This window comes from Protopterus annectens, chromosome 9.part0 (assembly GCF_019279795.1).
Source record: "Protopterus annectens isolate FY-2018-M chromosome 9.part0, PAN1.0, whole genome shotgun sequence".
NCBI classification, from domain to species: Eukaryota; Metazoa; Chordata; order Ceratodontiformes; family Protopteridae; genus Protopterus; species Protopterus annectens.
In genome coordinates, this window is record NC_056743.1 from 1,433,963,467 (window position 1) to 1,433,976,818 (window position 13,352).

Sequence of the window (13,352 nt, forward strand, 5' to 3'; positions counted from 1 at the left end):
CTCATTTTGATTCTTAAAAATTCCACATTCCTCACAGTTTCACATCAAAAGGGTCTGTCACACATTCAGTGTTAAGATCGTTCTAAATAATATCCAAGGTAAATAATACTGAATCATCTTAACTCATCAAATGAAGTATTTATAAGTCCAAAATATCACATTTTAACCACACTGTGAGTTTCCTCGCTGTAGTTTGTACTCTACATGTTTCCTATTTTACCCATTTTTTTCTGTATTATGAGAGGTAAGATTTCACATTTTGGGGCTGGAAGGTTGAGACCTACGGGTATAAGGCTTAGGTGCATAGACAAGCTTATGTGCACACATGGATTAATATGTTTTAACATCTTTATTCTTAAAAAAAGCTTTCCAAGGTGTCAGTTAGCTCACATAGAAAATCATCATGTTCACTTTAAAGGCTTGCATAATGAATGTTTAAATGCATTTCTATTAAACTAGCTTTTTCATCTAATGGGTCCATTATGCTGAGGATGTGAGTTTGTAATACTCCATTATAGTGGGTATAAAAAGTGTACACACCCCTGTTAAAATGACAGGTTTTTGCGATATAAAAATGAGAATACAACAAATCATTTCAAAACATTTCCCACCTTTAACGTGACCTATAACCTGTACAATTCAATTGAAAAACAAATCTGTTAGGGGAATAAATACAGAAAATAAAAAACGTACAATACGCTGGTTGCAGAAGTGTGCATACCCTTAAACTAATACTTTGTTGTGTGTGCACACCCTTAAACTAATATTTTGCTGAAGCACCTTTTGATTTAATTACAGCATTCAGTCTTCTTGGGTACACACCTGCCATCAATTAAAGAGACTCTGATTAACCCCAAATAAAGTTCAGCTGTCCTTGTATTATTTTCCTGACATTTACTCAGTTGCCTGTTACAGCAAAAGCCACTGTTTGCAGACAGCTTACAAAGCATCAAAGGGATTTCATTGCTGAAATATATCAGTCAGGAGAAGGGTACAAAAAAAAATCCACAGCATTGGATATACCATGGAACACAGTAAAGACAGTCATCAAAAAGTGGAGAAAATATGGACAACAGTGATGTTGCAAAGAACTGGACATCCCTGCAAAATTGATGAAAAGACAATACAAAAACTGGTCAGGGATGCTGCCAAGAGACCTACAGCAACACTGAAGGAGCTGCAGGAATTTCTGGCAAGTACTGGTTGTGTACTACATGTGACAACAATCTCCCGTATTCTCCATATGTCTGGGCTATGGGGTAGGGTTGCAAGACGGAAGCCTTTTCTTGCACAGGAAAACATCCAGGCCCAGCTAAAATTTGCAAAACATTGAAATTTTTTACCACAATTTTAAGAGGTATGTTTGGCACAAAAACAACACTTCGCATCACCAAAAGAACACCATCCCCACGATGAAGCATGGTGGTGACACTATCATGCTTCGGGGTTGCTTTTCTTCAGCTGGAACTGTTGCTTTAGTCAAGGTCGAGGGAATTATGAACAGTTCCAAATACCAGTCACTTTTGGCCCAAAACCTTCAGGCATCTGCTAGACAGCTGAAAATGAAGAGGAATTTAACCTTTCAACACAATAATGATCCCAAGCATACATCCAAAACAACAAAAGAATGACTTCACCAGAAGAATATTAAAATTTTGGAATAGCCCAGCCAGAGCCCAGACCTAAATCCAATAGAAAATCTGTGGGGTGGCCTGAAGAGGGCTGTGCACAAGAGATGCCCTGTATGGCAGCTAACTGCTGTATGTGCTGTTGCTTCCATTAAACTTGAATTATTTGGGCTGCCATATGGACTTACTTTTTTGAAAGTATTCTCGAAGAAAATATTTATGCTGGACCTTTGGAGGTGTGTATTTGTTTTGGTCCATGCATTCTGTGTTTGATTGCGAGCACCAGGATTGTTTGGGTGCGTGTGTGTGTGTGTGTGTGTGTGTGTGTGTGTGTGTGTGTGTGTGTGTGTGTGTGTGTGTGTGTGTATGTATATATATATATATATTAATATATATATATATATATATATATATATATATAGTTTCACTTCATAATCTCGAATTGCTGAAATCTAAAATTTCAGCATTTTGAGACCATGAAACTGAAAATGCAGAATGCCGAAAGTGCATAAGAGCGAATTTGAATATCTTGAATCCGTGCTTATGCACTTCCGGTACATTACGTGAAGTGTTTGGCTGGTATGGTGCCTGGAATTGAAGGTGAGTGAGTGTATGTGTGTGTTTTTGTACTTTGTATGTGTGGGTAAGGGTAGGGAGGTATAAGTATGAGTGGGAGTGTTGGATTTGTTGGTTTCTGTGTATGTGTGATGTGTATTTGTGTGTGTGTGTGTGTGTGTGTGTGTGTGTGTGTGTGTGTGTGTGTGTGTGTGTGTGAGTGCGTGTGTGTGAGCGAGTGTAGAATGCTGTGCTGTGATTGTTTTTTCATTATGTGCAATCTCGGAGTTGGTATATATAAGTAGGGGGGGTGACCCCCACATGGGGGTTGCAGGGGGGCTTGCCCCCTGCTTACATGTAGTGTTGGGTTGTATGGTTTGTGTGCTGTGGGTAGAATGGTGTGTGTGTTATGTGGTGTGTTGTGTATGTATGTTTGTGATTGTGTGAGTCGTGATTGTGGGTTTCAGGATTGTGAATGGTTCGGCTTTATAATTTCGAAATACTGAAATTTGAGATTTCAGTATTTCGAGATTATGAAGTGGAACCACATATATATATATATATATATATATATATATATATATATATAAAATGTATATATAATATATATTTATGTATAATATATATATATATATATATATATATATATATATAATATATATATATTCTACATATCCATATATGTATATATATATATATTATACATATATATTATATATACATTATATATATATATATATAAATGTATAATATATATATATATATGTATAATATATATATATATATATATATATATATATATATGTATAATATATATATATATGTATAATATATATATATATATATATATATGTATTATATATATGTATATGTGTATTTTGTACACATATATCTGCAGGATACTTTAACCCTGTCCTTCTGGATAATTATTCTCTTGACAACAAGACTATTTAAATATGATTGAATTTACTACTTTTGCAAAAAATGTATATGATTCTAAAGTGCATTGCACTATCTCATGTTGAGTTGATTTTTAGTAATTATAGAAAGTGCCACCTTTGTATGTATGCAACCTGTCAGTTTATTTTTGTTTCTATTCAATTAAGTTAATACAAGTTCATGTTATATGTATATATGTTTACGTCAAGTTTTTTAAAATCAAATAAGAGTTTTGACAAAAAGTGGTTACAGTTAGCTAATTATATTTTATCTAGGTCAATAGCTTTAACACTCATTAACATATCTATGTACAGTATGTAAACAAAATATTTAGGAAGACAGCATTCAGTGCTTCAGATATACAACTCTTTTTATCATAATAAAAATAGAACTGCATTGTGTCTATACCTTGCAAACCCGTGAATATAATTTTTTCTATTTTCCCAGTTATTATCTGACACCATAAACATAGCTTATTTGTTCTGTTGTGTGATGCAGCTCTCCCTTCCATTTCTTTTCAGAACAGGAGGCCCACCACAAAACATATTTTTATTAGTTCATTATTACTGATTAATTCCATTTAGGGTTATACTGAGCCAAAGGATATCCAGGAAACACTGGGCACAAGGCAGGATTTCATGACTTCCTGGATTCATGCCTGGGAAATCAGTCTAGTACATAGCACCACAGCCCATAAACACACACACGGACATACATGCGTGCACACATAGACATATACACACACATACACACACATATATATATATATATATATATATATATATATATATATATATATGCACATATAGAGTTAATAAACATAATCAGTTAGTGTAAGCAGCATCCCTTTGTAGACTGGAGGAATCCAAGAGAACATATAAACTTTACATAGATAATTAGCAGAGATTCTAATGAGAAGGAGAAGTACTAACCACTATATCTAACTGTTCTGCTTTATTATCTTGAACGTAACATGATATTACTTTTCCTTCTTATTAAAACTTTTGGTACCTTGGTATTAGCAGATCCTTTTATCTCACTTTTTTATGTAAATTCAAGTCTTACCAGGATGTGTTTACCAGAAAGCTGAGAAATATGCATCTTATTGTTCAAACAAAGTTGGAAACTCCACAGGTAAGACTCATGTACCCCACCATTCTTCAGATTTTGCTTTATTTACTTTAGCACTGCAAAGGTAAACTGATCACTTTTATCACTCTGAACTTTATACTCAACGTGAGAGAAAGGATCACATTCCTAACCTAATACCATAATCATCTTCAAATACTTTTGAAAGTTCAGTTCAGTGATATAAATAGAATTTTAACCACTACATCGATTTAAGAAATTATTAAAAATACATGTGTTTATTTAGTCTTTGTTATTTTGTTAACTAGAGCTAAACATAAGGTCATTTTAACATGGCTGACTCAAGAAAACTTTTCTGGGTAAATTTCTTACTCAAAGTCAACTGGCAGGAATCAAAATCTGGTCTTTGTGATTTGAGAAATGTGAGTTTTTTTACTTTTTTTTTACTGAGATGCAAATATATTAGTGCATTAAAGTTTCTCTCATATGTTGTATTGTAACCACTTGATTTGTTACTTCATTTAGCACAAAATTCTTAGCAGTTTTGCTATAATGTGCATAAAAATAAAATACTGCACTTTCAGAAAAATAATACATTTAACAAGTACATCAGTACATCAATATCAAAAAAGATATGCCTAGCTGCATGCTCGGGTACTGGTAATAAATATCATCTTCCCTGTAACAAAGGCAGTCGAAAAATACTTTGTGCGTTTTCAAGGACGTCCTTGATTTTGAAGCAAATTTTTGCTCTGTCCCTCTAAATCTCTCCTAAAACTTGTGACCTTTTGCGATATGGTGGTTACACTCAATAAATATTGACAATAATTAGTGTTATAAATTTCTTTTACTTTAGAAAATGTACAGTATATTAATTCACATTATCTTATTCTGTTAATGCCTAAAGGTAACAGAACTAATATTTTACAAAGTGCTTATTTCTGGATTTGTCCCTGATTCTGTTGAGATTTGTCCCTTTTTAGTTGAGAGCTATGTATGTAAGACTGTGGATTTACCTGAGAGTTGAAAATACAGATTTCCCTATGCCTTTATATGTCATGCAGGCGGAGACAAATTCCTCTGCCAGATCACACAAGAGGTCAAGCTTAAAAAAGAGGCACTGGCTTTCCCTTCCTTTGATTCCAAAACAAGGAAAATAAAATTTTATGAAGTACAGGCTGGTTCCTGATAATTAAACCATACTGAACCATTCTGTATGGAGAAAAGAAACTTCAATATTAAATTAAACTGCAAGAGAGGGTGGACTTTTCCTTAAAAAAAGGAAAAAAGAGAGGCTTTGGGAATCGACACTCATAACACACACACACATGCACACTAAGACCAAACATTCAAAATAAGGATTTCTATATCATCTATTTTTAATTCTTTAAACTGGCATGAAAAAGCAAACTGTGCTCTGCCATCCTCTAGTGGTTACTAGGTGTAAACGACAACCAGAGAAACAAATTCATGTACTAGCAGTACTTCACTGCAAATTTAAAATAATCCACAAATTAATGTGTCCTGAAATAAATGGCAGATTATGAAGTAGATCTTTGCTTCTCCTTTGCACTTTATATAGCTGCAAAATGCCTGGACCCTTGACTTATGATTAATCATATTCTAGGATGTTATTATGATTATTTAGCAGCTTTGCTCTGGCTGGTAAATCAAACATCTGCCAAAACAATTTATCCTGTTAAATGTATATGGGCATATCTGTAGGGCAGGGCAAATGGTGCATCACAAGAAACCTTATGCATGCTAATAAATGATCCCAGGAAGTACTCATGTTATAAAAATTATGATAAAATTGGATCTTTGTTTTTTGTGATAATAATATTAAGGTGTTAACCCAGAGGTTTAGTGCAGAAGACAGCAGTGCAAATTGTGTTTTTTTAAGCAATGTAAAATGACATTTTCACAAACCTTTGGAGGGGCAGTCTTCTGGGGCAGGCAAAGTCCATGTATAACTTCTATGCTGTGGCTTCACCCCCTTTGTCTCCCTAATTAAGGCAACTGGCTTTGAGGTTTCTTTGCTTTGTGAGAAAGATGTTTTCTTCCATTCACTGCAACTTCTTTTTTATATAAATCTGCATTTTACACTCCTGTTTCCTTTTGTATTCCCCTCTCACATCTGTAATTCAATGCACTGGTCTACTCCAAGAATGTTATTACTCAAAAGAAAAAATAGGAAAATAGATTTTACATGGAATATAAGTTGCTGTGCAATGTGATTTAGTTGCATATTGAAATAAATATAAAGATGAATATAATAGTGCAGGTTTTGTTCTCAGAATATGTTTGAGTTTTTAAGAAAATGTGTTGGTATACAGTAAATGTTTAGTGTTTAATAATATTATCCGTAAAAATGTACACAGCATTCATTTTATTAACAGCACTCAGAATAAATCTCTGATTTCTCATTCAGTTGTGCTTCACAGTTCAGTTCTGTTCTGATTAACACTTTGTAACCTAATTGCTTCTCTGTGAGTTACTACTGCCTGACAAATAAATTGCATTCAGATCAGCTCTGTGGCAGAAAATGATTTTGATTGTGATTTTGACAATCCAAGACAGACAGGCAACCTGCCAGCTGGATAAGGTGGTGGGGTAGGGTGGGAGTGAGTGGCTGATGCTGGCTCGCTTTTCTAGGGGAAGGGGAGGCAGCCCAGTTCACTGCAATGCTGGCATCTGCTTCACAAGACATATACAGTATGCAACACATGGGCAGGAGATATGCATGTGCCTGCTGAGCTAAGCTTGTGCAATAACCTGTGTTACACATGTTTCAGCAGACTAAGGGAAAGGCACTACAAGTTATCAAAGAGACACTATCACATTTGCAAGCATATATATGTCAGTTGCCTAGTGACAGGTTTAAGAACATCACACCTGTAAGCTAACATGTCACCTTCCTAGGTGGGGGGGTTAGTACCAAATACATAACATCATACCTGGAAGCATACATGTCAGGTGGCTAGCAGGTGGGGTTAGTTCCAAATACATAACATCACATCTGCAAGCATGCATGTCAGTTGACTAGGGACAGGATTAGGACCAAATATACAACATTACAACTGCAAGCAGACATGTCAGCTGCTTAAGGTAGGGGTTAGTAGCAAATACATAACATCATATCTACAAGCATACATGCCAGCTGCCTAGGGGAGGGGATAGTACCAAATACATCACATCACATCAGCAAACATACATTCCAGCTGCCTAGGGGAGGGGATAGTACCAAATACATCACATCACATCTACAAGCATACATGCCAGCTGCCTAGGGGAGGGGTTAGTAACAAATATATAACTCTGTGGATGCCTGCGTGATGGCTTTCCAAGAGCGTCCTTGTCCCACAAAGAATAAATGGTCTGATTGATAAACAGGAGGATTGATAGCTACCATGTGCAGGGAGAAAAATGACTATGGAAACAGTAAACTGCAACCAGATTAATACTTCCAAACTAAATCTTAATAAACTATATTCTGAGCCAATAAACCAAGTTTGAACATTATTAAAATAAACCTCAGCTCAGCATACGCTTAAATTGTTTACCCAAAGAACATGTTTGGTTTCCAGCACATTTTTGCCTTCTTAGGGACATAAAGGAAAGCATATAAGCAACAACTCAGCCTAACAGCAGGCAAGGACCATGCTTTAATCTGGGGTACTAATCTCCTTGCCTGCTGGTTAAAGCTATTGATCCTAGTTAAAAAATAGTCAGGATTGACCTGTTCCTTGCATGTATTACCTGTGCATTATTGAAATCTTCCCCTGTTTTCTCAGTGATAAAGCACTATCATTTAACAAAAATATTTCACATATTGTGCCAATAATACAAATTACATTGCTGATTTACAAATATCTTAAGAAAGCACACAGTCTGAAACTATAATATTGCATCTTTAGAGTAGTCTTATTTATTTTAAGTTTAAATCAACTAACTAAAATCTTCTGTTTGCTGTTTTAAATTTAAAAAGTTTTAAATAACATTTAAACAGTCCAAGTAACTATACATTTTTCATTTAGGAGCAAAGTCCCATTTCTTCCCATGTGGAAGGCATCTCACCCTACACCAGAATGCTTAATATCTGTTATATCCAAATTCCATCTTGTTGTGACTTCTGTCACCCAAATGGATTTTCATCCAGCTGTGTATTTCTGCACAGCTCGTGATCACACACCTTGGCTTCTTATTTTATTATTTTTGGTTTGAATTTGCTAACTGGGGCATAGCAGTTATCTCCATGGGCCTTTATTAGACTCAGTCTGGGACCACACTGTTTGATGAAGTGACTTGATCAGAGTCACATGGGCAGATATAGGTTCAGGGAATCAAACCCTTGAACACAGGATTACAGCTCATACTCTTAATCCTCTGTGTCTTCTGCCAGTAGAATATGGAGGATTATGTGTCTGAGACATACATGACAAGAAATTTGTCTTGATAGGGAAGCTCAGGAAGTTAATTTTGGCATCCATGATAACACATAACAAAAGGTTATGATCAGTTACCACTTACAAAAAAAAAAACTTTATAAACAATTTGTTTTACCTAGTTACCACTGTTAAACAGCAGGCAGAAATGAAGCAGAACTAATTTAAAAGCTGTTAGACACATCATTCTGCCATACGTTTTGTTTATGTGTATAGAACAGTGACGTTCTAACAGCTTTTAAAAGCTCTCTTACCTTCTGCTGCTGCTCTTTGCCCATCTGCACTGCTTCTTATTTAGTTCTAATGTGAGACCCGGTTTTAACAGTGCTTATGGTTAACAAAAAGAACCCTTAAGTGCTATTACAACTGCGTCTCTCACTAGGGACATGCTTAATAAGTTTATCTTTTTGCTGATTTTGGAACATAATCATGCCACTCCATGCACATGTATGTTGTGGGGTTAAGTACACATTCAGAATGTGTAATCTCCAGACTGTGGGTGAAATGGGTTCATTCAGATCACTCCACTATCATTGGCTAAATAACAGCACCACAGTGACACAAACATGAAGAAGGGAGAAATCTCCCAAAAGAAAAGAAGAGAAAAAAAAAATGCCAATGTTGTACACATAAATAATAAAATAATTAATGACTACTATGGCTGGCATTTCTTCTTTAAAAAGCACACATTCTGATTTAGTTTATTACTTGGATGTCCCAAAATAACTGAATCCACCTACAGTGGATATAAAAAGTATACACACCCCTGTTAAAATGCCAGGTTTTTGTGATATAAAAAATGAGACCACAATAAATCATTTCAAAACTTTTCCCCACCTTTAATATGACCTATAACCTGTACAATTCAATTGAAAAACAAACAAATCTGCTAGGGATAAATATAAAAAATAAAAAATGTACACTAAGCTGGTTGCATAAATGTGCACACCCCTAAACTAATACTTTGTTGATCTAATTACAGCATTCAGTCTTCTTGTGTACACACCTGCCATCAATTAAAGAAACTCTGATTAACCTCAAATCAAGTTCAACTGTCCTAGTAAGATTTTCATGACATTGCCTGCTACAGCAAAAGCCATGGTTTGCAGAGAGCTTACAAAGCATCAAAGTGATATCATTGTTGAAAGGTATCAATCAGGAGAAGGGTACAAAAAAATTTCACAGCATTGGATATAACATGGAACACAGTGAAGACAGTCATCAAAAAGTGGAAAAAATATAGGACAACAGTGGCATTTCAAAGAACTGGACAAACCTCCAAAATTGATGAAAAGTCAAGACGAAAACTGATCGGGGGGGGGGGTGCCAAGAGACCTACACCAGCACTGAAGGAGCTGCAGGAATTTCTGGCAAGTACTGGTTGTGTACTACATGTGACAGCAATCTCTCATATTCTCCATATGTCTGGACTATGGGGTAGGGTTGCAAGACAGAAGCCTTTTCTTACACAGAAAAACATCCAAGCCTGGCTAAAATTTGCAAAACAATACATTGTCTCCCAAAAGTATGTGGGAAAATGTGTTATGGTCTGATGAGACCAAGTTTGAACTTTTTGGTCACAATTCCAAAAGGTACGTTTGGCGCAAAAACAACACCGCATCAACAAAAGAACACCATCCCCACAGTAAAACATAGTGGTGGCAGTATCATACTTTGGGGTTGCTTTTTTTCAGCTGGAACTGGGGCTTTAGGTGGAGGGAATTATGAACAGTTTCAAATACCAGTCACTTTTGGCCTAAAACCATCAGGCATCTGCTAGAAAGCTGAAGATGAAGAGGAATTTCACTTTTCAACATGACAATGACCCCAAGCATACATCCAAATCAACAAAAGAATGGCTTCACCAGAAGAAAATTAAAGTTTTGGAATGGCCCAGCCAGATCCCAGACCTACATCCAATAGAAAATCTGTGGGGTGACATGAAGAGGGCTGTGCATAAGAGATGCCCTCACAAATTGACAGATGTGGAGCACTTTTGCAGGGAAGAATGGGCAAATATTGCCAAGTCAAGATGTGCCATGCTGATAGACTTGTACCCAAGAAGATTGAATGTTGTAATTAAATCAAAAGGTTCTTCAACAAAGTATTAATTTAAGGGTGTGCACACTTATGCAACCAGCTTATTGTATGTTTTTTATTTTTTATATTTTTCCCCTAACATATTTGTTTGTTTTAAAATTGAATTGTACAGGTTACATTAAAGGTGGAAAAAGTTTTGAAATTATTTATTGTGGTCTCATTTTTTATATCACAAAAACCTGTCATTTTAACAGGGGTGTGTGCACTTTTTATATCCACTGTATGACATACATGTTCCAATGACAATATTACGAAGTTCCTTTTTTACTGAAGATTATCTTGAAGCTTTCCGTGTCTGAAGCAAATATGTTATTGCATTTAGCAGTGCATCTCAAATCAGTTTATTTACTGACTGTTAACAAAGAGGTTTGGGAAATTCTTGCAAAAGAAACTTCTAAATAGTATCTTGAATGGGCATAGCACTAAGTATTTCATGGACTTCACTTAACGTGTGACTCACAGGGTTTCATTAAGCTATGACTCATGCTAATATTGGCAAATGTGCTTAATACAAGAAACCACAGAGGTCAACTTCAAAGAAATACACTTATGTACAAGTATATGCCTCTTTAAATAAAAAGTCTTACAACATTATCTCTATTTGACACAACAGCAAACAGCTTCTCTACAGCTCAAAAATCTTTATTAATATTCTCAAAACAGCTTACAGTAACACTATCTGAAAGCAGAAGTACAAAGAAGGTGTTTTGTAGCAGAGCCTACCGCCTTCACATTATATTTCTACTTCATCCTACAGTTTATACCAGATTGAAAACTTCTCAAAGTTCAAACAGTGTATTATTATTATTATTATGACATTCAGATAAGCCAATAAGCCATGGCATTTGTTAGAGGTGCAGCTAGCTATCCTTGCATTCAATGCCATCTTCTGAGCTGACAACTTAAGTTGAGTTGTAAAAAAAGCTCTTCTCAAAATTCAAGGAGCAAGAGAGAGCGATAGACAGAAAAAAAACAAGGTCCTCTCCTATGGGACTCGAGGACCAAAAAAAAAATTGCTTACTACAGTTTATGCCACACACTGAGCATTCTATCCATTCTGTTCTGAATGGATATGCAATACTGCCACTCTGAAAGCACTGAAGGCCTTTATCAGGCTTATGCTCCCTACAACTTTGCTGAAAGGGTGGCTGCCACTTCACCCCAACCCTGCTAGGTCTCCAGCATTTTCACATGTTCTGCATTTTCTGAGCAGCTTCTTGTGCTGTTATTAATGAGTAATAGGCTCCACGTGTTTGTAGAAATTTGTAGTTTGAAATTGGTTTGGTCATTCATTCATTTTTACCTCAAATGTCCCCTGTACTATTCCCTAGGTCTGGCAATGCACCAATGTTTGTGTGAGAAAGGCACATGGAGTAGATCAGCTGGCAGTGTCACATATGGTGTCCTGTACACCAGGAGATTTCTGTATGCCTAAGTAGGCAGAACTAGAGACATCACAAGCATCCCCAAACATTACATCAGTTAGCCCCAGTCCCTCTTTCAGTGCTGGCATGCATGCAGGATTCTGCTGTGCACTAGTCTTATCACTGGGGTTGTCTTATTTTGCAAGAAGAACCCCCTCCCAAAGTGGGTGAGCCACTAAAGTTATTCCTTTAAACAACCCCACTCCACCTTTACTAGAGACATTTTTTTCATGGCCATTGTTGTCAAGTTTCTACATAAAGCACACCACATTAAAGAAAATCAGTCAAAGCGTCAGTGCTACATAATAGACTCGTACATTATAAACATTAAAGTAGGATTACAATGAGTTGTTTTTTAAAATAGTTTATTAAAATTACAGGAACAACTCCCAGTACTTCTTGCTTGAAAGCAGAGCACTTAAAAGGTGCTGTGTGAGGGTGTGTGATACCTCTATTTTGCATTTTTCCTCCTGCATACAGTTTACACTACAGCAAAAATTTTCAGATTGATACAGTATATAATGAATATACCGATAAGCACTGGCATCTCCACGTGCTCTACGTTCTGATAAAGGTCTAATGTCTAATGTCCGTGTTTGTTGAATACCCATAATATACTTCTTCAACTATTGAAAACATTCTAGTATGAACTGAATTCTGAAGTAGAAATGTAAAATAAAGGCATCAGACACAATTAGATGACACCTTTCTGGTATTTCTCTTCTCATCTATTAAACTGATTATGGCACTATCTCCACAATATTAATATAAAATGCAGTTTTAAGTCAGATTACCACCGTATCTTATTTATGTTTCCAGCAAGTTTTATAGCTACTAGTACAATATAAGAGTGTGTTACTCTTGGTTATTTGACAAGGAGTATTTAGGTTGTGGAAAAGAATCTCACTGAGACAGAATCTGTGCTGAAATGTAGAGGCATTATTTTTATACTATTTATTTTCAGTACTTTATACAAAAGTGTAATAAATACCTCAGGACTAATACATTGTTTTAAAGACAAATTTGCATACACGTGCATCTACCTTTTCTAGTTCCCTGAGCTAGTAGAGAAAATACAAATAAAAAATACATATTTTTAGTAGTAAAAATATACCAAGCTATAATGCAGGTAGCCCATTTAATAAGCATAATATATTATCTACTACGGTCAT